This window comes from Hylobates moloch, unplaced genomic scaffold (assembly GCF_009828535.3).
Source record: "Hylobates moloch isolate HMO894 unplaced genomic scaffold, HMol_V3 SCAFFOLD_10, whole genome shotgun sequence".
NCBI lineage: Eukaryota > Metazoa > Chordata > Mammalia > Primates > Hylobatidae > Hylobates > Hylobates moloch.
The window spans coordinates 78,928,788-78,954,752 of NW_026652285.1; positions in this window are offsets into that span (position 1 = coordinate 78,928,788).

A 25,965-nucleotide genomic window follows, 5' to 3' on the forward strand; every position below is an offset into this window, starting at 1 on the left:
TTCGGCTGGATAGAAGGAGGCCCCAGGCCAGTTATTTGAAGCAAATGAATGACCAAACATTGTCATTTTGGGCAATAGTTCACCATTTGCTTTGGATGAATGTAAAGAATTATGGGCAGGGCCATTATTAGAGAGCCATCATATCTCATCATTCTCAAGCTTAATGTTGGGCTAAAAAGAAGTTGCAGACTAAGGATGCCTTTGAGTTGACTGGTGGATATAATTAACCAGAATGGCTTGGTGGTTTCCTCGTTGCTCAATATACCATGTCTTCTTAACAATAGGAGCCAATTATAACAAATCATCAATGAAAGAGCACAGAATTGAAATTTAGAAACATTAGGTTCACATCCCAGCTTCAATCTTGAGCAAATTAATTAAACTTTTAGGGGTTTATTATCCCTATTTGTAAAACATTGAAAATAGTACCACTTTACAGGGGTTTTTTTAAGCATCAGTGGGATAATATATGTGAAAACATATATCATAGAACCAAGTAAATAAAGACTTGCTCCCAAACATCAATACTGGATCAGAAAAACAGCTTGGGCTCCAAATAAGATCATGGTCTGCTTATGCCAGATGTTGAGTATTTGTTCTAATGATACAGTAGAATGAGTCGTAGCTCTAATGAAAGAGTCTTTGCTCTGTTGAACTTATAGATCCTGAGTCATATTAGTTGGAGACCATACATGACCCATCTTTATATTAACCATCAGCAAATGCATTCTTATCTGAGTGACTAGAAAATTCAGGACTTTTTAGAAGTCGTTGCTTTTCTGATTGTGATTTTTTTTTAGGTGCTCAACAAGAGAACATATCTTTACCTCAATGTAAAAAAGCCATAAAAATTTGACCACACAACTGCTTAAATTAAAAAAAAAAAATGCAGAACTTCAGACAGAAAAGGTAGAGTATCCCTCAGATTTAGTAAAGTTTTGGGTAGGGAACTAGCTGATTTTAAGACACTAGACTAGAGTTGCCTTGATATTATAACATAGTATGCATGACTAATATCTGGCATAGTTTTCAAACATAAATCTATTCCCCATAAACTTTGACTATGTGTGGCTCCCTCTCCAGTGTAAAATTTTGTCTGAGGAAAATTCCAAAGAGTTTCACTGAATACAAAAAACTGAAGAGAGCAAACTTAACAAATAAGCCATTTTGGAAAAGGTCAAAGGATTTTTAAGAGAGCTTGCCAAGATAAACAGCATAGGTTCAAAGAAAAAAAAACTTATAATAAATTAATATTTTAGAATCCAATATATATCACTCTCCTTGTATATTAGAATGAAATAAGCATACATTTAACGAGTACTCACCAAGGAGAAATTGATTTTGGAGGCCCACTGGACATTCACACCACAGTTTGCTACTGATACAAAGAAAGGTTAATGTATCCAGTCACACAAAGCCAGTGAAGGAGGCTTGAGGTTGCACCTCAGTCATGACCAAATCGTCTTCAGGCAACCAAGAGACTTCCTGGAAACTTCTGTGAGAAGCTGTGGACTTTGCCATCCTGGGCCATTTATCCAGGCATGATGTTTAATTAGTGCACACAAAGTCGATGTGAAAGGCTTGGCAACTCATCCTCTCACCCCTGTTGGGTTCATTGCCTATTAGAAAAGCCCTGGATGACTAACCAGCCAGACAAAACTAACAAGCACATTTTCCACTATCCACAGTAGCAGTAGCTAACATTTTTATAAAGATGTAAGGTTTACAAAGTGATTTTATGTATGCAATACTCTCTGTTGCAGTGCAGCAGACAAAGCACCAGACCTTGGATTTCAAAGACCCGAGTCTGTATATCGATCATCTCAATCCTGCCATTATGTGACACTGGAAAGAGTGCTAATGCTGCCTGCCTCACAAGGAGTTGTTTGGATTATCTGAGATAGTACATGTAAACATAACTACCCCTTTGCAGGTGCTCAATGATGATTGTCGTGACCCAGTCTGCTGCCTTCCCACTTCTCCATCCATTTAATTTGAAGAGTGAAATTGTCTAAATTGTCTGTCCTATATCTGAAGATATGGTGGCCCCAGAGTGACCCTCTATGTAGATCAGATGGTCAATGACAATAGAGGTTAACTGAGAAGATCACAATAGGAGATTCAGACAGGAAAGCTGGAATAGAAGACAATGTCAGCCAGGTTGACCCATCTTCAGATAAAATCTTATTGCCAATCCATACTTCCTAGAAATTATTTTCTAGCTAAGCATGATTCTTGTTAGTTGCTGAGCTAACGTGATTATGCTGTATCCATGTGACCAAAGGAAACACTTTGAATAAAACACAGAAGAATGTTAAAATTTAACTCTGGAATAGAAGTCTTGTCTCTTGCCTCTTTTTCTTCTCTCATGTTTTGTTTCAAAACTCCAGGACTGAGTCCTCAGCTCCCTCAAGAAAAGGGGGCTGGGGATCACACAGCAACTGTATTTGAAGGAAAGCAGTGATTACCTCTCCTATCTTTCACAGTCAAATAAATATTTACTAAGTAAGGACACACAGCATACATTAAAATTAATGCTTCGCACAGCTTTGGAAATGTCTGTCATATCTGTCAATGTTTCAATAGCTCCATGACTGTGAATGGCTCTGCTGTCTCTCAGTGAGAGCTGCCATTTTCCTGATGGTGCTCTGCAGGAGGCTGGGCCTGATTACACACTCGGAGCCTGAGGATGGGCAGCTAAGCAGACGAAGGCTCAAGGGAGAGAGGGAGAGCTTATAAAGTTATTGTTCAGTGAGGTCTGCGACTGTTCTACAATATTTTTGGAGAGCAATTTAATGGTGATTTCAAATAAAGAGAGGAAGCTACACCTAATAGGGACATCCGTGTTTATAGACTATTAACAAAAAAAAAACTGGAGAAAACTGACAATCATCTTTGCTTGGTTAAATAGCCTATGCAGAGTTATGTCTTCTCTGTGTCAAGTTGTCACCAGCCCAAGGGTTTCAGAAAGGACAGTTTACACTTAAAAGATATTGATGTGTATGTTTCCCCAAGTGTCATTCACCCAATGCCTGTGCATCATAGAGATATTTGGACTTGGATAATTTTCTTTTAGTGCTCTTCCCTCCTCTAGGAACAATGTCAACTCCTGACACTAATCTGGCTGCTGAAATGATGGCTTCCAGTTTCATTAATGATTTATTTATGATCCTTTTAAAATCCCAGTGATCTACTCTTTTTGGAAAATATACACAGCCATAAGAAAGCCATATTTTTCAGCTGTTGCTCCTTCCATTGGCACCTCAGTTTCACTGCAGCTACAGTCACCAGAGGATGGAAGGAAATTTGACGGGCTATTTTGGAACAGTGAGAGAAACAGATATGGAGAGATACAGAAATAGAGAAAGCAAGAGGTGAAATGAGAAATAGCAAACAGAGAGGTATGTGTTACACAGTTGACTACATTTTCCCAAGTATTCAGAAATAAATTAGTGACATTCCGGAATGTGCTGGAATGTCTTGCTTCATTCCAGCTGTGTTTTTTCTGTGACTCATATGTTAGGGTCCCATCTCATCAGCTCTAGCATATGAGTGTTCTGATTTAACATCAGTGCTGGCTTCCTGGGTTTTTTTGTTTTTTTGTTTTTTGTTTTAGAAAGACGCAATTCTTTTTGTTAGGAAGAAAGCCAATCTTTCCTGTCAATATTGTTATCAGTGCATATGCCTCCCCATAAAAGGTATTTTACATTATAGAAATGAGATTGGAAAATCATTACAGAGGTTCTATCTCTAATGCTTTTTGAAGTTACTTGGCTATTTGGAACATTTTTATTACCTCAGTGTAAATGGCAAAATAAATAAATAAATAAGCTTGCATGTATAATTCTAGCACTGAGAATCAACAGAGGTATTAATTTGGGTTTCCCAGAAGCAGAACCTGAGATGAGGATTCTTTCTTGGGTGACCTATTAAAGAAGGATTCTCTGGAGAAATTGGTAAGCGTCGGGAAATCAGAATAGGAAAAAGGAAGAAGCTGAACATGACGTAATATCAGGTGAAGTTCCAGCCTCAATCTGAATCTGTGGGGAACTCTGGAGGATACTTAATGTTGCAGTTTGGTCTACACTGGGGCAAAGGAACTGGAATTTCATACTGCTGCACCAGTAAAACATTGGCTTCAGATGCCCTCAAGGGATGTAAACTACCAAGCACTTTGGCTCTCGGGAGGTCCAAGCAAAAATTATCCAACAGCTCAAAAGTGGCCCTCTTCAGAAGGTCACTGGTATAAGCTGTTAGAGGCAAAACAGCCAGAAGCTGTAGGATGGTATCCAAGGGGATTTGTCTGGATCACCAACAGCATCCACTATGACATATGACCTTCATTTATTCACCAAATAATAATTTAGTGCCTACTGTGTGCCAGGTTCTGGGCCAAGTACTAGGCTTATTAAAGTGAACAAGAAATTATTTTCTGAAAAAGTTCAACACCTAGTAGAAGGAATGGGATATAAAGAGGTCCCTAAAATATAATGTGTTTGGTGCTTTCAAGGATAAAAGTACTATGAAACCATGTAACAGCCAAGAGGGGATGTCATGAAAAACTTCAGAGAGAACATAATAATTTTATTTTTTTTTTTTGAGACGGAGTCTCACTCTGTCACCCAGGTGTCAGTGGCACAATCTAGGCTCATGGTAACCTCCATCTCCCAGGTCCAAGTGATTCTCTGCCTCTGCTTCAGCCTCCCAAGTAGCTGGGACTACAGGCACCCACCACCATGCCTGGCTAATTTTCGTATTTTTAGTAGAGACGGTTTCACCACATTGGCCAGGCTGGTCTCGAGCTCCTGTCCTCCAGTGATCCATCCTGCTTAGCCTCCCAAAGTGCTGGGATTACAGGCATGAGTCACCACGCCCAGCCCAAAGAGAACATAATCTTAAGCATCAAACACTCTTGAACAAGTAGAAGAACTCGAAAACATTGTGAAAAGATGAAGGATTGCATCCTCAGCTCCCCAGCTTAGCTGAGCTCTGCACACACCCTGGATCATTGTTGTTTTTCTGAGATATTCATTAAGTATGTGCCCTGGAAACATTTTCTGGTGATCTGATATGTTCTAGGGACCGCAACAGGCACTGGAGACACAAAGAAAAACAACAGTCCCAACCTTTAGAGGAGCTCACATCTTGAGCTCATCATTTCCCATTCTGGAAATTCAGATTCTCCATGTGAAAAATAAAATGTATAAATCCTTGGCACCTGTCTATTCTCAAGAATAATACTTAAAAAAAAAAAAAAGAACTCAACAGAAATACTCCAAATGATTAAAATCTCAGAACTCAGAAGCCCCCAGAAAACAACCAACAAGCAATTTTTCTTTTTTTTTCCCCTTCTTTGTAGAAGATGTGGGCACAGTTAGTTACAGATTTAAACTCAGCTCTTAGAATGAATGACTATTATCCCCAGTGAAATATCCATAATGTCTTAATCTATGGCCAAAAATAAAAATAAAAAGTAAATGAATTTTAAGCTCCCTGTGATAATAGTCCCTACTATGGACAGCCAAGCAAAATCAATTGTAAGAAAGCATCAGAATGAAGGATGGTGACACCCTGGACCAGACAGATGTGGACATAATTGTCAGTAGAAAATGAAGAAGAAAGGAGAATAATGTAGAGGAAAAGCAAGACCTAAGCAATTCTTGCCTCATATAGCCTGCCCCAGTTTACGAACTGAGATGCCCTCCCTTGGCCAGTCCAAACCTTGTCTAAACTTTCCCATCAAGCCATGTTGTACCTTTCTAATGAAACAGTCCAAACCCTTATTTTAACTCTGATAGTTCTTGTGCTGACATGAGTCACTGAGTTCTCTACAAATCTTCTGGCCTAATTTCTTAACTATCTCTTGTATCCCCTACTAGTATGTAAACTCTTTGAAGGTAAAAATTTTTCTTTGTTTCTTCTTTTCACTCTCCAAGCTGAGTGAAGGGAAATGGAAGACATGAGAACTCATGCTTGCTAAGGAAGAAATGGGTAGAGTCTCCTCAAGCTCTAAGCATGCCTTCAAATTCTGAAAAACAAAGCAAAATGTGAGTGCAGGGAAAGATCATACATTGGCAACAAGGCAGATGAGTCATCAAATTTAGTAAGATTAGCATGGAAATGACAGAAAGGATGGCTGAGATCAGAATCTGACTCCTGTGAAAAAGATGCCAACACTAATCAAAGGATTGAAAAGGACACAAGGCAGGAAGGAATAAGTCAAGATCAGAGCTAGCAGGAACTAAAAGGGAAGACGGCAGAAAAATAAAATTTGAAAGCTAGGGCCACAGTGTGCAGACAGCTCTCTGCTGAGGTCCACCTCTTTTGACGACAAAGTCCACTCAGCGATCATTGCTGAATTGTGGTGATGGCCACCCAAAAGCATGATAAATTGCGTGTCTTCTGAGTTTATATGAAATTACATTTTTAAGGATGAAAATTTTAAAGACTATATCGATTCTCTATTCCTCTATTTAATGTGCTGAAACAATTACAGAGACTATGAAATGACTATGACCAAGAGGATAGAAGAACCTGTCCTCCGGGTATGTGAACAATTTATGAAGATATTCCCTTTGTTTCCAGTATGTATCTTTGACTTTTTTTATAGTAATAAGGGTGAAAATGGGTAGAAATTTCCTGAAAGTGGAAAAAACACTTAAGGAAGTAGAGAAATTGAATACTTGGGTCAACACTGTCTATAGAGCCTTCTGTGATTACGGAAATCTTCTGTATCTGCCCTGTCCAATCACTATGCTGGCCACTAGACGCATGTGGTTATTGAGCACTTGTAATGTGACTGAAGAGGAACTGATTTTCTTTTAATTTTCTCTAATTCTAATTAACTTAAATAGACACATGTGGCTAGTGGCTCCCATATTGGACAGTGATAACCTAATCATCATCTAAAAGAATGAAGAGAAAATAATTAAATAATGAGGTTGAAGGAAGAGAATAAAAAAGAAAAATAATGACTAAATTGAGAAAGTGATGAGAATGGGCAACAAAGGTAGTCAATAGAAGGAAAGAGTGAACAAGACCACCTAGGAGATCTGTTTTTATTTAAAAGATTTGTTGCCAGGAAATAGATCAACCTAAGACCCGAGTTAAAAGAGCTTAGCTAGGAGAGGTGAGATTGGCAAGAGGCCTTGTCAGGAAACATCAACTCGTTTCTAAAATCTGGAAGGATGTTGAGCTAAGAATTCCTTCTATGTTCAATTTCTAGGATCCTAAATAAAGCCATGTGCACTGTCTGTTTCAATTTTAGATTGGGCCAAGGAATATCCCTACAAGTCACTTTATTTGATGCTACTTTCTAAGGAATGGCAGTTCTCATTCTTTGAAAGACAACTCTGACTACCTGGGTCTTAAGTCCAAAAAATAAGACAAAAATTAACAAATGCTGGCAAGGATGTGGAGAAAACAGAACTCTTATACACTGTTGGTGGAAATGTAAACTAGTACAGCCACTATGAAGAACAGTATGGAGGTTCCTCAAAAAACTACAAATATTATAGAAAGACCATATGATACACCAATCCTACTACTGGGCATTTGTCCAAAAGAAATCAAATCAGTATATCAAAAAGACATCTGCACTGTCCTGTTTCTTGCAGCACTATTCTCAATAGCCAAGATATGGAATCAATCAAAGTGTCCAACAACAGATGAATGGATAAATAAAATGTGCATATATATATATGCACGGAAATGACAAGATGGTATTTTAAATATATATATATATAAAATGGAATCCTATTCAGCCATAAAAAAGAATGCAATCCTGTCAATTGCAACAAAATGGATGGAACTAGAGAACATTATTTTAAGTCAAATAAGCCAGGAACAAAAAAGTTAAACACCAGCCGGGCATGGTGGCTCACACCTGTAATCCCAGCACTTTGGGAGGCCAAGGTGGGCAGATCACGAGGTCAGGAGATCGAGACAATCCTGGCTAACACAGTGAAACCCCGTCCCTACTAAAAAGTACAAAAAATTAGCTGGGCGTGGTGGTGGGCACCTGTAGTCCCAGCCACTCGGGAGGCTGAGGCAAGAGAATGGCGTGAACCCTGGAGGCAGAGCTTGCAGTGAGTCGAGATTGCGCCGCTGCACTCCAGCCTGGGTGACAGTGAGACTCTGTCTCAAAAAAAAAAAAAAAAAAAGTTAAACACCACATATTCTCACTCATGTAGAAGCTGAAAAACTTTATCTCATAGAAATAAAAAGTAAAACAGGATACCATAGGGTGGGAAAGAGGGATAGGGAGAGATTTGTTAAAAGATACAAAACTACGGCTAAATAGGTGGAATAAGTTTAAGTGTTCTATAGCATTGTAGAATGACTATGGCTAACAATAATATATTTTATAGTTTCAAATAGCTAGAATGAAGATATTGAATGTTCTCAACACAAAAAAGATAAATGTTTCAGATGATGTATATTCTAATTGTCCCAGTCTGATCACTATATATTACATGTATTGAAACATCACTGTGTACCCCATAAATATGTACAATTTGTATATACCAATTTTTAAAATCAAAAAATAAATAAATTTTATAACAAGAAATAATATTCATCCTTGAATATTATTGCATTTCATTGATTTACTGACTGTAGATGTTTGTGGCATTTTGCCCATACATACACAGAAAAGCAAATAACTTCACTTCTCATTGATGAAATGGGGAACTCTTAACACAAGTGCGTAAACCAAACAAACCAATCCACTTTTCTCCTGTTCAGTTAGAGACATTTTTCTGAACACTGGGAGACTCCACTGAAGTTATTAAAAACTTGAAGGGAGGGGAAGTACCTGCAGAAGAAGAGCAGAAGAAACAGGCTTTCTTTTTTCTTTAAACATGGGAAGTTGCTCCCAGACTAAGTCATTGCATTGCTTGTTTTGCACCTTCCCCTTATGTAGGCAATGCCTATCTGACTATTATGCTTACGTATTATACAAAAAAGCTACCCAGTGGAGCAAAAATAACTGGTATCTTCAATGAGTTAAAACATTTAGAAAGCCTTTCCACAGCAATTAGCTCCATGATCCCCAGATCTTCCTTATTTTGCCAAAAAGACAACTAAGACCTACAAGATATGGTGGTCTGCACAAGGCTGCCCAGATGATGGACAAGAGCAGCCCAGGTTTCCTTCAGCCAAATCCTACATGAATGCACTTAACCCAGGACCTGACTTGTAAGGAACTGACTGTTTCCTTCCTCAAGACCATGTACACAGCAGAATTCATACTTCTCAGGCCAAAGGAAAGTTTCCACAATACAATACCTGAAAACCAGGCAGGTCAAGAGGCATCAATGCATTTAGATACTCACTGTCGAGTTTACTCTTATATGAGGCACACATCTCCCAAACGTTGGCCAGAGGAGAGAACAGAACGATTGTTAAGTAAAGAAAGTAGGTGCAAGAAATGTTACAAATCAAAAATCTGAAGTGGACTTTTTAGGTCCAAATTAGTGAGTGGTTGATAAGAAAAGCTACCATGTTCTTAATATATGTGGCACAATGAGCTCAGTTTTATAAGCAATTTTCACAAAAAATAAAAAAAAGTTGATTCTGTAGTACCTATGGTGACTCTCCAACATTTATTTCTCTTGAGATGACTGATTTGCGACAGTCATGATAATTCTATCCTCACTACTCGTCATTACTTTGTGAATAAGCTGCTAACCCGGTAGCCTTTTGTTTTGTTGTGTTGTATTTGTTTTTTGTTTTTTTTGAGACGGAGTCTCATTCTTTCACCCAGGCTGGAGTGCAGTGGCACGGTCTCGGCTCACTGCAGGCTCCGTCCCCCGGGGTTCACGCCATTCTCCTGCCTCGGCCTCCCGCGTAGCTGGGACTACCAGCACCCGCCACCTTGACGGCTAATTTTTTGTATTTTTAGTAGAGACGGGGTTTCACCGTGTTAGCCAGGATGGTCTCAATCTCCTGACCTCGTGATCCGCCCGCCTCGGCCTCTCAAAGTGCTGGGATTACAGGCGTGAGCCACCGCGCCTGGCTGTTGTTATTTGTTTTAGAAACAGCCTTGTGCTGTCACCAGCCCTAGCTCACTGCAGCCTCAAACTCCTGGGCCCAAGTGATCCTCCCACCTCAGCCCCCTGAGTGGATAGGACTATAGGCATGCACCATCACATCCAGATAATTTTATTTTCGTTTGTGGAAACGGTCTCACTATGCTGCCCAGGCTGGTCTCAAACATCTAGCCTCAAGTGATCCTCACCTTGGCCTCCCAAAGTGTTGGGATTACTGATATAAGCCAATACACCCAGCCATACCAGTGGTCTTGAAATAAAATTTCCTTCACTCTTAAGAGACACTGGAAAATGTGGCCCTCTGAAAATGAGTTTTCCTCTGAAAGAAGTCAACCCTGAAGATGGTAACACTAAAAGATGGAAAGAACATCACTGTGTCATTGAATCTCTAACCACCCTGGAATCCACTGTGCCTTTGAACTTTTCACTATGTAAAATAATCAGTTATTTTATTATCAGAACATCTGTTATTTATAGCCAAAATCATCCCAACTCATATATTCTATTAGCCTCATTTAAAGAAAAGAAAACTGATGCTTGGAGACATTAAGCAATCAAATCACATAGGTAGTAAACAGCCAAGTTGGGATTTGAGAACAGATCCATCTGATTTCAAAGCCCAAGATCTTAACCACAAAATGAGCTGGACCTATTTTCTTAAGCTTCCAGAAATTGTTGGCCACTACCATACCAAAAATCTTTTTAATTCACAATAGAAAAGTGCCAGACTTAACAAAAAATTATTTGACTAATTATGTTTTTAGATTTATTAATCCTGATTCTCATGTATTACTCTTTTTTTTCCTATTCAAATACTCATGCACACCCTCAAGGAACTCAACATCAAATACAGTGAGTGCAGCAGTTCACAATTCCTTTTGTATTTTTTATTTCTAAACACAAGAATATACTTTTAAATACTGAATATATTTTTAAATACTAGAAATCTGGGCATGGAGGGTTTAGGTTTCCTCCATCAGTCACAAAGCATTGTTGAACTGTTGGGTAAAGCATGGGTTGCTCTGGCGTGACAGAAATTTCTGATCTTTGTCCATTTCTGGTCTGCTATTGACAATATTTAGCTCTCTTTGCAGCAACTAACACCCTGCTTTAGACCACATTGCATAATTTACTGATATGGTTTGGCTGTGTCCCCACCCAAATCTCATCTTGAATTGTAACTCCCATAATTCTCACGTGTTGTGGAAGGGACCTAGTGGGAGATTGAATAATTGAATCATGGGGGTGGTTCCCCCATGTTGTTCTTATGGCTGTGAATAAGTCTCATGAGATCTGATGGTTTTATAAGGGGAAACCCCTTTTGTTTGGCTCTCATTTTCTCTCTTGTCTGCCGCCATATAAGACATGCCTTTTGCTATCTGCTATGATTGTGAGGCCTCCCCAGTCACATAGAATTGTGAGTCCTTTAAACCTCTTTTTCTTTACAAATTACCCAGTCTTGGATATGTCTTTATCAGCAGTGTGAAAATGAACTAATACACTTATTCAACTCAATGTACCTTCTTACACATTGTAATAAATGAGTGTAAGGCCAGGTGCAGTGGCCTCACACTTGTAATTCCAGCCTTTGGGAGGCTGAGGCAGGAGGAGGTCAATAGTTCCAGACCAGCCTGGCTAATATGGTGAAACCCCATCTTTACTAAAAAAAATACAAAAATTAGCTGGGTGTGGTGGCATGTACTTGTAGTCCCAGCTACTTGGGAGGCTGAGGCAGGAGAATCGCTTGAATCCAGGAGGTGGGGGTTGCAGTGAGCCAAGATGGTGCCACTGCACTCCAGCCTGGATGACAGAGTGAGACTCCATCTCAAAAAACAAAACAACAACCAAAAAGAGAGTGTACTCAGTTACAGCAAAAATAAACTTTACACTTGGACCCATGCTTGATAGTACACCAGGAAAGGGTTCATGGTGTAAGATGTAGCTGTCAATTTTAATGCAATAGTCAAATACAAATCTGGTTAAAGAGACGGATTTGTCAACAACTAATTACAGTAATGTCTAAGGAAATTCAAGATGAGGGTTCTTCTTGAAGGATTATCAGAGAAAGCTTTGGCCGGGCGTGGTGGCTCACACCTGTAATCCCAGCATTTTGGGAGGCCGAGGCAGGCAGATCATGAGGTCAGGAGATCAAGACCATCCTGACCAACATGGTGAAACCCTGTCTTTACTAAAAATACAAAAATTAGCTGGGCGTGGTGGCATGTGCCTGTAATCCCAGCTACTTGGGAGGCTGAGGCAGGAGAATTGCTTGAACCAGGGAGTCAGAGGTTGCAGTGAGCCAAGATTGTGCCACTGCACTCCAGCCTGGCAGCAGAGCAAGGATGTGTCAAAAACAAAAAGAGAGAGAGAGAGAGAAAGCTTCATGGAGGTGGGGGCTTTTGAGCTTGTCTGTGAAAGAGGAGTTGAGGTAAGCCTATCTAAGAAGGCAAGTTGCAGGGAATGTGGAGGAGGGGATTCCAGGTGGAGGGAAAAATATGGGCAGAGGCACAGTGACATGACTTTTCTTGTAGTCACAGATTAGGGTTTCCCAGTGAAGCTGAGTAGAGCTTCTACTAGGAGAGAAACTCAGTCAGTCCCTTCTCATCAAAGAAATGAGAGCTTGATAAGGATGTCTGTGAACTTTAAGGTAAAAATAATGGTAATTATTATTGCTTCTAGACATATAACACATATCACAATTTAAAAGAAATTTTACATATATTATCTAAGTTGGCATTTACAACAGCTCTTATTATTATTTACACTCTACTGATGAGGAAACCAAATTTCAGAAAGATTGGCTGGCTTGCCAATGATTACACAGCAAATATTCAGCTAAAATTGTAAGCAAAATGGTCTTTCCATCAGATCACCAGCATCACCTCTGAGTATTTGTAAGCTCAAGACCATGGGGAGATTAACATGCATATTTTCATTGATGCCAATGAGCATAGCATAATTATTGAGTAAATCAAGCATTGGGGAAAATTTTACATTTTTTTCTTTCTAGCTTATAATTTCCCAAACTGTGGTCTTATAATTTAAAAATAAAAAATTGGAACATAGTGAATGCATCTGAGATGTAAATGGTGATATCTCTCTATATTTCAAAATTATTCTTTATTGCATATTTAAGAGTACTTATTGCTTTCTTGACTGTAAAGTAATTTATACTCATTTTATAAAATTTCGGGGGTGAAAGCTCACTTTAATTTAATCATCTGTTAATATTGCATTAATGCATTTTTTGTTTTTATGCATATATATATATATGTATGTATTTACCTCATGAGCCAACGATTTTTTTCTCTGATTGCTCATCAACAGAAGTAGAAGAAAAGACAAGCAAACCATGTTAGTTATATAAAACACTTCGGGCTGAACAAGCCAGAAGCTGGGATTGCTAGGATTGCTCCAAATCTCACTGTTGAAGCCAACAGAGTATAACAAGGAGACCTTGTTCAACTGAAGATATCTAAATATTAAGAGCATATCTGGTGGGTCACCATTCCAAGACAGTCAAATAGGAACAGCTCTGGTCTGCGGCTCCCAGCATGATCAACACAGAAGACAGGTGATTTCTGCATTTCCAACTGAGGTACCTGGTTCATCTCACTGGGACTGGTTGGACAGTGGGTGCAGCCCATGGAGGGTGAGCTCAAGCAGGGCGGGGCATCACCTCACCCAGGAAGCACAAGGGGTCAGGGGATTTTCCTTTTCTAGCCAAGGGAAGCTGTGACAGACTTTACCTGGAAAATCAGGAAACTTCCAGCCAAGTACTGTGCTTTTGCAATAGTCTTAGCAAATGGCACACCAGAAGATTATATCCCACACCTGGCTTGGCGGGTGCATGCCCACAGAGCCTTGCTCACTGCTAGTGCAGCAGTCTGAGATCGACCAGTGAGGCAGCAGCCTGGCAGGGGGAGGGGCATCTGCCATTGCTGAGGCTTGAGTAGGTAAACAAAGTGGCCAGGGAAGCTTGAACTGGGCGGAGCCCACCACAGCTCAGCAGGGTCTGCTGCCTCTGTAGACTCCACCTCTGGGGGCAGGGCATAGCTGAATAAAAGGCATCAGAAACTTCTGCAGAATTAAACGTTCCAGTCTGACAGTTCTGAAGAGAGCAGTGATTCTCCCAGCAAGGTGTTTGAGCTCTGAGAACGGACAGACTGCCTCCTCAAGTGGGTCCCTGACCCCCATGTAGCCTAACTGGGAGACACCTCCCAGTAGGGGCCAACCAATACCTCACACAGACAAGTGCCCCTCTGGGACAAAGATTCCCGATATTTGTTTTTCTGCAATATTTGTTGTTCTGCAGCCTCTGCTGGTGATACCCAGGCAAACAGGGTCTGGAGTGGACCTCCAGCAAACTCCAACAGACTGCAGCTGAGGGACCTGACTGTTAGAAGGAAAAATAACAGAAAGGAAGAGCATCAACATCAACAAGAAGGACATCCACACCAAAACCCCATCTGTATGTCACCAATGTCAAAGACCAAAGGTAGATAAAACTACAAAAATGGGGAGAAACCAGAGCAGAAAAGCTGAAAATTCTAAAAACCAAGCACTTCTTCTCCTCCAAAGGATCGCAGCTCCTTGCCAGCAGTGAAACAAAGCTGGACAGAGAATGAGTTTGATGAGTTGACAGAAGTAGGCTTCAAAAGGTCAGTAATAACAAACTTCTCCGATCTAAAGGAGGATGTTCGAACCCATCGCAAGGAAGCTAAAAACCTTGAAAAAAGATTAGACAAATGGGTAACTAGAATAAACAGTTTACAGAAGACATTAAATGACCTGATGGAGTTGAAAACCATGGCACAAGAACTACTGACGCATGCACAAGCTTCAATAGCCAATTCGATCAAGTGGAAGAAAGGGTATCAGTGATTGAAGATCAAATTAATGAAATAAAGTGAGAAGAGAAGTCTAGAGAAAAAAGAGTAAAAAGAAACGAACAAAACCTCCAAGAAATATGGGACTATGTGAAAAGACTAAATCTACGTTTGATTTGTTTATCTGAAAGTGATGAGGAGAATGGATCCAAGTTGGAAAACACTCTGCAGGATATTATCCAGGAGAACTTCCCCAACCTAGCAAGACAGGCCAACATTCAAATTCAGGAAATACAGAGAACACCACAAAGATACTCCTCAAGAAGAGCAACACCATGACACATAATTGTCAGATTCACCAAGGTTGAAATGAAGGAAAAAATGTTAAGGGCAGCCAGAGAGAAAGGTCAGGTTACCCCCAAAGGGAAGCCCATCAGACTAATAGCGGATCTCTCAGCAGAAACTCTACAGGCCAGAAGAGAGTGGGGGCCAATATTCAACATTCTTAAAGAAAAGAATTCTCAACCCAGAATTTCATATCCAGCTAAACTAAGCTTCATAAGTGAAGGAGAAATAAAATCCTTTACAGAGAAGCAAATGCTATGAGATTGTGTCACCATTAGGTCTGGCTTACAATGTTCAGAGCGGTTCAGAACATTCCCAATTCCTTGGGAAGCACAGGGATTGACCGCAGTCATGTAACAGTCTGAGTGGACCTTATAAGAGTTCCTGAAGGAAGCACTAAACATGGAAAGGACAACTGGTACCAGCCACTGCAAAAACATGCCAAATTGTAAAGACCATCAATGCTAGGAAGAAACTGCATCAACTAATGGGCCAAATAACCAGCTAACATCATAATGACAGGATCAAATTCACACCTAGCAATATTAACCTTAAATGTAAATGGGCTAAATATCCCAATTAAAAGACACAGACTGGCAAATTGGATAAAGAGTCAAGACCCATCAGTGTGTTGTATTCAGGAGACCCATCTCATGTGCAGAGACACACATAGGCTGAAAGTAAAGGGATGGAGGAAGATCTACCAAGCAAATGGAAACCAAAAAAAAGGCAGGGGTTGCAATCCTGATCTCTGATAAAACAGACTTTAAACCAATGAAGATCAGAAGAGACAAAGAAGGCCATTACATAATGGTAAAGGGATCAATTCAACAAGAAGAGCTAATGATCCTAAATATATATGCATGCAAAACAGGAGCAGCTAGATTCATAAAGCAAGTCCTTAGAGACCTACAAAGAGACTTAGACTCCCACACAATAATAATGGGAGACTTTAACACCACACTGTCAATATTAGACAGATCAATGAGACAGAAGGTTAACACGGATATTCAGGACTTGAACTCAGCTCTGCACCAAGTGGACCTAAAAGACATCTACAGAACTCTCCACCCCAAATCAACAGAATATACATTCTTCTCTGCAACTCACTTATTCCAAACTTGACCACATAGTTGGAAGTAAAGCACTCCTCAGCAAATGTAAAAGAACAGAAATTGTAACAAATTGTCTCTCAGACCACAGTGCAATCAAATTAGAACTCAGGATTAAGAAACTCATTCAAAACTGCACCACCACATGGCATCTCAACAACCTGCTCCTGAATGACTACTGGGTACATAATGAAATGAAGGCAGAAATAAAGATGTTCTTTCAAAACAAAGAAAACAAAGACACAACATACCAGAATCTCCTGGACACATTTAAAGCAGTGGGTAGAGGGAAATTTATAGCACTAAAGCCCACAAGAGAAAGCAGGAAAGATCTAAAATCGGCACCTAACATCTCAATTAAAAGAACTAGAGAAGTAAGAGCAAACACATTCAAAAGCTAGCAGAAGGCAAGAAATAACTAAGGTCAGAGCAGAAATGAAGGAGATAGAGGCACAAAAAATCCTTCAAAAAAATCAATGAATCCAGGAGCTGGTTTTTTGAAAAGATCAACAAAATTGATAGACCACTAGCAAGACTAATAAAGAAGAAAAGAGAGAAGAATCAAATAGACGCAATAGAAAATGATAAAGGGGATATCACCACCAACCCCACAGAAATACAAACTACCATCAGAGGATACTATAAACACCTCTACACAAATAAACTAGAAAATCTAGAAGAAATGGATAAATTCCTGGACACATACACCGTCCCAGGTCTAAACCAGGTAGAAGCTGAATCTCTGAATAGACCAATAACAGGCTCTGAAATTGAGGCAATAATTAGTAGCCTACCAACCAAAAAAAGTCCAGGACCAGATCGATTCACAGCCGAATTCTACCAGAGGTACAAAGAAGTGCTGGTACCATTCCTTCTGAAACTATTCCAATCAATAGAAAAAGAGGGAATCCTCCCTAACTCATTTTATGAGGCCAGCGTCATTTTGATATCAAAGCCTGGGAGAGACACAATAAAAAAAGAGAATTTTAGACCAACATCCGTGATAAACATCGATGTGAAAATCCTCAATAAAATACTGGCAAACTGAATCCAGCAGCACATCAAAAAGCTTATCCACCATGATCAAGTCGGCTTCATCCCTGGGATGCAAGTGTGGTTCAACATATGCAAATCAATAAACATAATCCATCACATAAAAAGAACCAACGACAAAAACAACATGATTATTTCAATAGATGCAGAAAAGGCCTTTGAAAAAATTCAACAAAGCTTCATGCTAAAAACTCTCAATCAACTAGGATTGATGGAACATATCTCAAAATAATAAGAGCTATTTATGACAACCTCACAGTCATTATCACACTGAATGGGCAAAAACTGGAAGCTGGATGCATTCCCTTTGAAAATTGGCACAAGATAAGGATGCCCTCTCTCACCATCCTGTTCAACATAGTGTTGGAAGTTCTGGTCAGGGCAATCAGGCAAGAGAAAGAAATGAAGGGTATTCGATTAGGAAAAGAGGAAGTCAAATTGTCCCTGTTTGCACATGACATAATTGTATATTTAGAAAACCCCATCATCTCAGCCCAAAATCTCCTTAAGCTGATAAGCAAGTTCAGCAAAGTCTCAGGATGCAAAATCAATGTGCAAAAATCACAAGCATTCCTATACACCAACAACAGACAAACAGAGAGCAAAATCATAAGTGAACTCCCATTCACAATTGCTACAAAGAGAACAGAATACCCAGGAATCCACTTACAAGGGATGTGAACGACCTCTTCAGGGAGAACTACAAACCACTGCTCAATGAAATAAGAGGACACAAACAAATGGAAGAACATTCCATGCTCATGGATAGAAAGAATCAATATCGTGAAAATGGCCACACTGCCCAAGATAATTTATAGATTCAATGCCATCCCCATCAAGCTACCAATCACTTTCTTCATAGAATTGGAAGAAATTACTTTAAAGTTCATATGGAACCAAAAAAGAGCCTGCATCACCAAGACAATCCTAAGCAAAAAGAACAAAGCTGGAAGCACCATGCTACCTGACTTCAAACTATACTACAAGGCTACAGTTACCAAAACAGCATGGTACAGTACCAAAACAGAGATATAGACCAATGGAAGAGAACAGAGGCCTCAGAAATAACACCACACATCTACAACTGATCTTTGACAAACCTGACAAAAACAAGCAATGGGGAAAGGATTCCCTATTTAATAAATGGTGCTGGGAAAACTGGCTAGCCATATGTAGAAAGCTGAAATTGGATCCCTTCCTTACACCTTATACAAAAATTAATTCAAGATGGATTAAAGACTTAAATGTTTAGACCTAAAACCATAAAAACCCTAGAAGAAAACCTAGGCAATACCATTCAGGACATAGGCATGGGCAAGGACTTCATGTCTAAAACACCAAAAGCAATGGCAACAAAAGCCAAATAGATAAATGGGATCTAATCAAACTAAAGAGCTTCTGCACAGCAAAAGAAACTACCATCAGAGTGAACAGGCAACCTACAGAATGGGAGAAAATTTTTGCAATCTACCCATCTGACAAAGGGCTACTATCCAGAATCTACAAAGAACTTAAATAAATTTTCAAGAAAAAAACAAACAACCCCATCAAAAAGTGGGCAAAGGATATGAACAGACACTTCTCAAAAGAAGACATTTAGGCAGCCAACAGACACATGAAAAAATGCCCATCATCACTGTTCATCAAAGAAATGCAAATCAAAACCACAATGAGATACCATCTCATGCCAGTTAGAATGGCAATCATTAAAAAGTCAGGAAACAACAGATGCTGGAGAGGATGTGGAGAAATAGGAACGCTTTTACACTCTTGGTGGGAGTGTAAACGAGTTCAACCATTGTGGAAGACAGTGTGGCGATTCCTCACGGATCTAGAACTAGAAATACCATTTGACCCAGCCATCCCATTACTAGGTATGTATCCAAAGGATTATAAATCATGCTACTATAAAGGCACATGCACACATATGTTTATTGCGGCACTATTCACAATAGTAAAGACTCGGAACTAACATAAATGTCCATCAGTGATAGACTGGATTAAGAAAATGTGGCACATATACACCATGGAATACTATGTAGCCACAAAAAAGGATGAGTTCATGTCTTTTGCAGGGACATGGATGCAGCTGGAAACCATCATTCTCAGCAAACTATCACAAGGACAGAAAACCAAACACTGCATGTTCTCACTCATAGATGGGAGTTGAACAATGAGAATACTTGGACACAGGGCAGGGAACATTATATACACAACAACACACACACCCACACACACCTGTCGTAGGGTCAGGGGCAGGGGGAGGGATAGCATTAGGAGAAATACCTAATGTAAATGATGAGTTAATGGGTGCAGCAAACCAACATGGCACATGTATACCTATGTAACAAACCTGCACATTGTGCACATGTACCCTAGAACTTAAAGTATAATAAAAAAAATTTAAAAAGAGCATATCTAAGTTGCTGGTCTTTCTCAAACCCAGGAATACCAATTGGATATAACAAAGTGAATGGTAAGAAGGTCGCTTTGAGACATGATCTTAAAGAAAATCACAGTTTTGTGGTCCCAGCAAAGATGAACTCTCTTCATGAGCCCAAGATTCCAGAAAGTTTAACTACTGCTTGCTGGTCCCCATAACCCAAACTGAGTGTTATGTCTATGCTCCCCACAATATACAGTCAGAATGCATTAAGATACAAGTGTGAACAATGAAACCTAGGACCATGAAGATAGTGGTCAGTAGGAAAATCAGAAAGCAAGAAGACATGCCTAGAATCAGCAAAAAACAAGCTAACTCACCCTCTTATCCATGCTCCCTACGAAGTACAAAATCTTAGAGGAGGACCACTAGGATATTGTTCTGAAAGATACATGATCATCACTTGAAGTAAACAAGTTAATCCATGAATTATCTTATCTACTGCAATTGGATATATCACTCCCCCAACCACACCTACACGGGAATGTCTGCTATATATACCCTGTCTCTGTCCTTATCTAAGCACTATCTAACTTCTGCAATTAATGCAGCTTCCAGTCTCAAAATCTGGCTCCCACTCAAAATGTGCAAAGGTCCAATCCCTACCCTTCATAGCAAAATTCTCTGGTATCAGTGGTTGTAAAATAAAACAATTTTCATGGGACTTATCTATGTTAAAAACATTATTCATCTTTTAAAGATGTCAGCTCTGGAAACCTTTGAAGTTTATCATTTATCTTCATGTGATATTTTCAATCACTTAAGTAATAAGTAGAAATGCATTGATCACTTATATGCCAAGCATTCCATGAAGAGCTATGAGGAACTACAATAAAAGAAAGTACTATTTCTGCTCTCAACAAGCTTGTGGTCTATTAAGGAAAATGTAAGTTACACAAGATACATTGGACAATGCAGTATTTGCAATACTTATAAGTCAGGGGAATATATAATTTAATACTGTATTGTAAAGAGGTCACTCTGATACTAAGAAGAGGGTAAGACCCTGTGGACCACAGGCAGAGTTGTCTAATGGAAAACATACTGAAGTCAGAACCTAAGTTCAAGTCCTGACAGCATTATTTTCTAGTTGAGTGGCCTTGGCAACCTCTTTGAGCCTTTAAACTAGATGGCTTTGCCCCCTTCCTGCCATAAAACTCGACAACTCTCTATATCTCATCTTGAGATACAATGAAGGCCGAATAAACTTTGTATAAATAAAGAGGAACAAAAGGGCATTCAAGACAGGAACAGTGTGAATCAGAAGGAAAGTGGTAGACTGCATGTAGTGAGGAAGACCCTGAGGGGATGACAGCAATGACTTATAGATTCAGAGTTAACAAAAATAGACTACGACCAAGACCAGGACTTCCATTTCCCATTTCTTCCAACCCAGAGCCTTTCATTAATACTATCAGATCAAGACATCAGAGCCCCTATCCATTCACTCCTAGACAGCCATCCAGAATGGCAGCAAGTAGAATTCAGAAGGCTTCTGATCTGAGAACTTTAGTTTGGCCAAGAATCATTTTGTTGCCTATAAAAGAAATCCACTTTTTAAGTAAAAAGGATTTATCAAAATAACACAAGAGGATCCTATGAAGTCCAATTGTAGATTACTATAGCCAGGCCTTATGGGACCTGGAAGGTCATCAGATACCTATTCACTCCATCTAACTCTCTGAACCACATGGCTTCTTTCTGTGCATACATCTGCTTCATTCTTTTCTCCCTATATAGCAGCTTGGCCATTCTTGCCCTATACATAACATGGCCATTGCATGGATTCTGACCCTACCTCTTCATGAGTATAGTGTCTCTGTGCCCTAGTTAGTTTTTGTGACTCATTTTAAATTATAGGGAGAACTCTTCATTGACCACCAGCCAGAGGATGGAGCTGTATGTTTTCTAAAATTTCTCCAGTTATCAGAGGCCAATAGAACTTGTAGTACTCAATTCTGTCCTTTCAGGACTCTAAGTTGAATAGATTAAACTAGATATTAAATGGAAGAATTTACTTAGGGCCAGCAAATCAACCACAGTCTTTGCTACAGGCTACTAGGACATTTTAGATATCTTATGGATTCAAAAGATGTGTGAACTAACCATTTATGACATAGCTTTTAGAAGAAAAAAATGCTCGAAGTCACAAATTGCAACAAATTTTTGGAGCAGAATCTACTTTTAAATTGGGGGATATCCAACATGTTTAGTTGGTAGACACTGTGTGAACAAACATGTTGGTTTAGTTGGTAGACACTGTGTGAAGAAACTGGTCAGACTCTATCTCAACTTGATTCTACAAGGTTATACTTGCATACCACAAAATCTCTAACACAGTTTAGCACAAACACATGCCCTTTATGTGGAGAATAAAGGCCATTCACTTAGAAAATAATTTAAGAATGTTAGATGACTGGCTTAGAACATCAGTCCCTACTCTTTTTGGTATCAGGGACCAGTTTCATGGAAGACAATTTTTACACGGACCAGGGTGGGGGAATGGTTTCAGGATGATTCAAGCACATTACATTTATTATATACTTTATTCCTATTATTACATTGTAACATATAATGAAATAATTATGAAACTCACCAGAATGTAGAATCAGTGGGAACCCTGAGCCTGTTTTCCTGCAACTAGACAGTCCCATCTGGGGGTGATGGAAGATAGGGACAGATCATCAGCCATTAAATTCTCATAAGGAGTGCTTAACTTATACCCTTTGCATGTGCAGTTCATAATAGGGTTCATGCTTCTTTGAGAATCGAATGCTGCCATTGATCTGACAGGAGGTGGAGCTCAGATGGTAATGCAAGTGATGGGGAGCGGCTGTAAATACAGATGAAGCTTCACTTGCTCACCCGCTGCTCAATTCCTGCTGTGTGGCCCAGTTCCCAACAGGCCATGTACTGGTGCTGGTCCATGATCTGGGGGTTGGGAACCCCCAATTTAGAAGAAAGTGGGGTGGCCAAGCTCCCTCCATGCCATTAGAGAGAACTTCAAAAGGAGGTAACAAACTTTTGTTTGATGTCAATCACATGTCACAAACTGTACCAAGTGTTGGACATGCATTTTCTTCCTTAATCCTCATAAAATCCTAAGAGGAGAACATTGTTAATCCCATTATCCAGACAAAGGAACCGAGGCTCAACAAGGACAACTAACTTGTACGAAGTTTCAACAGCTGTGACAAAACCAATATTCAAAGCAGGGTCCATCAGACTCCAAAGCACACGCTCACTCACTTCCCCCTTGACTCTAGTCAGCATAGTGGTTATGAGCACAGACTCTGAAGCTGACCTACTGGATTGCTAACCAGTCCTATAACAGGGTACAACTGAACCTGCACCTCAGTGTTTTCAGTAAAATAAGAGTTATTTAGAACATAGTCCCAAAAGCTGTTAGAAGGGTTGAGTTAACATATGTGAAGTGCTTTAAAAAAAATCCTGACACATCTTAAGCTCTTCACCATTCACTTTGGTATATACAACTGGATTTCTGATTTAAGAAGGGCCAGCAACTTAGATTTACTCTTGAAGTCCAGATATCTTCAGTTGAACTGAATCAAAGTCTCTTGCCATACCCTATTTGCTCTAATAATGAGATTTGGAGCAATTCTATTTTGGGGCTCATTACTATGCAGAATTTTACATAATTCAGATGATCTTCTTGCTTTTTCCATAAGCCTTTGTTGATAAGCAATCCGAGAAAGATATTGGTGGCCAGTTATGTACATGTACACAAACATTTATGCATAGAAGCAAAAAATGCATCAAAGCTATTGTTATTACTACCCCCATATTGTTTTGTATACTATGATCCATGAGTAGATGATTAATACTGTGAAGAGGGAAAAGTCATTTGCCTTGATCTGATTACAAGCACACAATAGTATTTGCAAACTACAAGATGTATCTAAATATCGAAGGAATGTAAAGAAATCAAGGTGAATATACTTACCTAAGGAAACATACTGAAACACTGTCAGCACAGACAGTTTAGAATGAGTGTGGACCAAATACCAAAGGAGAAGTAGAAGAAGGAATAAAATATGCTATCAGAGTAATCTTCAGTGCTGGCCCTAGGGAGATAAACTAAGTAACCTAATAGGTGTTTTCCATCTTTGAATTATATGACTAGAATAGCAATGAAGGTTTTAGCTCAGAATTGGGATGCTACAGAAAACTGAGGAGGTCTGCAGAAAGAAGCTTTTATATTACCTACCCACACCATGTCTGGCTTAAACTAGTGCTGACTGATTTCTATTTTCATAAGTGCTCACCCACCATAACAATGTTTTTACACACTGTGTGCAATCATCATGCACACATGCATACAATTAGGGCTCGAGATACATGAGCATTTGTGTATAGATAGATTTTGAAAAGTAATGTTCATCTCTGATGCATTGGTTCTCTGATTTACATTCAATACATAGAGAATGAAAGCATTTTTCTTTTAAAAGGGAAAGGGAAAGGAGAAAAAACAGTAGCTGATGGAGGTTGGAATTTAGGGGTCAAATATTAATTCAGTGAATATTTCAATAAATGAGTATTACACTTGTAACTTGCAATGTTTATCTAAAATGATAGTGCGTGTTGGGGGAAAGAAGAGGTGGGGGTAGGGAGAGAAAGCTATAACTTCCTTTAGACTTCATTATCAACATCACTTGGCCTACATATTAAAATTATTATGATTATGTCTTTAAAGGTAAAAATGTGCTCATACTGATCACATTAACTTCCTTATGGTGGTAATGAGTTTGAATTACAATGTGAAAACATTGAAACTAAATAACCACTAATGTTCTTCCAGAGATTATTAAGAACAGAAGATTTCTCCAGATGGTCTAGAAATTATACCGTTAAATCATAGCTAAATAATGTATGGGTCAAATTCCATGATCTTAAGTTCAATAACAGTGTATTTTTTGTTATGCTACTTTTCATATAATATTATATGAGTTGATTAATGTAATATTAAATGGGCAGATCTCATAACATAAAGTGAATAGATTATAACCTGGGGCTTTTTCATCTTTTGCAAACAGGTATTTGTTGAAATGGAATCTGACCCATGTAAACAAATTTATCTTTATGAATGTGAATCTGATACGGCAGAAACTCTTTCAAAACTCCATGCCACATGTTTTTTTCATTACTAAAGACTTTTCAAGGATATGCACTAAGTGCATGTAAAAGTTATTTTCATTGAGTAAGGCATTAAATTCTAACATATGAATCTCAAAATGTAGTAAATTATTATAAAATATGAACTCAAAGTATTACATTTAAAGGAACTCATTGTAAAATGTATGGGTGCATGGAAAAATACCTGAATGACTATTTCAGCATTTAATTCCCTCAGACTAAATTCCTTCATTTGCAGGAAATGATTATTATATATTCAGCCTTTTCACTTTTTCTACCCCTATTGTAGTGTAGTGACATTAAAAATAACTTTCTTGATTAGAGTCTCCCACCTTGGATTTTTCCCCAAGTTAAGATGCCTGAGTTTACAAAAAAGTCTTAGGTTTTTATTGCATGGAGACTATCATGGTACGACTTATAACTAGATAACATCTCTTTTCAGGCAACAGCCAGATATTGTGTTTAGAGTTTGTGCAACCCTCATTCAGTCATACATTCTTTTTTTCAACTAATAGTTATTCATCATGCCAGACACTGTTCTGAGTGTTTCATGTGGCTAAAGATGGAAGAGCAGTCAAATAAGGAGGAGAGAAGAAACCCTACGTTCTTGAGGCAAGGTTCTGATTATACAGTACTTCCTTTGTTAACAATAATTGCTTGTTACTTTATGATGCTATCCTTTAATTAGAAATGCCAATACAGGAAAATGTTAACTAGGTCTCACACCTATTATCAAATGTAAGATATGTCAAAATTACAAGCAGCTGTAGAAACACACACTCATAATAATAATGATAATAATATAATAATAACATCTGTCATGAATTACTGCTTAGCATGTGTCTGACACCATGAAAAAAAAACAGTTTACATTTAACCATAAGACTATCAGTTTTCTTTGAGCAGGAATCATGTATGTATCTCATTCATGGTAACATCTTCAGAATCATGCAAATTGTAAATATTCAAAAATATCT